Genomic DNA, 1746 nt, shown 5'->3' with positions numbered 1-1746 from the left:
GGAGGACTGGCTGCGCAAAGGATGTCAGTTGTATCCTAACACTTTGTGGCGCTCCCCGGATGGCCACCTGGTGGTGCCCAAGGCTTTGCTACCTTACCTTGCTCGTCTGGCTCACTTGGTGGCCCAGACGAGCAAATGGGGGATGATTGCGACAGTACAGCGTGATTGGTTTGCCCCAAATTTTCCCTCCAGGGCGCAGCAGTACTGTAGCACTTGTCCCATTTGTCTTGCCCATAACATCGGTCAGAAGGTTAAAACTAGACAAGCAGCACACCCCCCCACCATGGGGACCTTTCGTAAATTTGCAAACGGACTTTGTTCAAATGCCAAAATGTTGTTCTTTTGAATATATTCTTGTCATTATTGATATGTACTCTGGTTGGGTAGAAGCTTATCCTTGTAAACATGCAGACTCCACCACTGTAGCAAAGAAACTTTTGCAAGAATTCATTCCCAGATTTGGCCTGCCACTCACGCTAGACAGCGACTGAGGAACACACTTTACAGGGCAGATTGTTAGAAACATCTGTAAGGCCCTGAACATACACCAGCACCTGCACTGTGCCTACCATCCCCAATCCAGTGGTGCAGTAGAGCGAAAAACTTCTGACTTAAAAACACACCTGTCTAAAATTTGTGCTGAAACTAACCTGAAATGGCCAGATGCATTGCCACTGGCACTCATGCACATTAGACACACTGCCAACAGAAAACACGGACTGGCCCTGCATGAAATTCTCATGGCACGTCCCATGAGAATGGCCACTACACCGCCCCCATTTCCTCATCAGAATAATCTTCAGTTGGATAATGAAACTGTTTTAAATTACTGTAAGGAACTAATGAAATGTGTCAGATCTATTCATTCACAGGTTCAGGAAGCGCTGCCACCCGCTGCAGACGTCCCGTGCCATTCGCTTGAGCCTGGAAACTGCGTATATATCAAGGTTCATCAACGAAAAAACTCACTCCAACCCAGATGGAAGGGCCCCTTCCAGGTGCTCCTAACCACTAACACTGCCGTTCGTTGCCAAGGACACCAAACGTGGACTCACGCCTCGCGCTGTAAAAAGGTTTCACCTCCATTGGACCCCAAGGCAGCTGAATTGGATCCAACTGGACAGAAAGACTCCAGAAGCTGGTAGTGAGCTCAGCGCCTGCCAGCAGAAGAATTCAGGATCAGTAGTGAGCATAGCGCCCACTGGCGAAGAGGATTTACCACTACAGAGTGAAGAAGATGCGCCCCCGCGACACCACTATGCCCTCCAGGAAAGGAAAAAGGCCTCCACCTAGTTCCTGTTTCCCGAGATGGGATTGGTAGGTCGTGACTTGGGTAATTCTTAGTTTGCTTGTTTGGATCATCCTACACGAATCTAAAGACTCAGTAACTGAAGAAAACATGATAAACAACTTAATATTGCAGAATAGATCAAGAAGGTCACTATTTCATCACCAAAATGTTTTCCTCCAATTATCTTACCAATTCGCATAGGACTTAAATGTTTCTCAATGTTGGGTATGCAGTCATGCCCCTATCCGTTCTACCAGGGGAATACCCATGATATCAACACCTTTAAATGCCACCCAAATGTCGGCCCCTTACTATTCAGATTTTAAAGGAAATGAAACCTGGCAGGATATGAAATGTAACTGATTTGATTATATACGGTTAGCCTATGCCACCCTGGGAAAACTTTGTTGGACGTGTAACGGATCTGAATTTTCAGTAGGAATCAGTAAATGTGA

The sequence above is a fragment of the Alligator sinensis genome, unplaced genomic scaffold (assembly GCF_000455745.1).
Source record: "Alligator sinensis unplaced genomic scaffold, ASM45574v1 scaffold1045_1, whole genome shotgun sequence".
Lineage (NCBI taxonomy): Eukaryota > Metazoa > Chordata > Crocodylia > Alligatoridae > Alligator > Alligator sinensis.
This window is presented reverse-complemented; position numbering follows the sequence as displayed.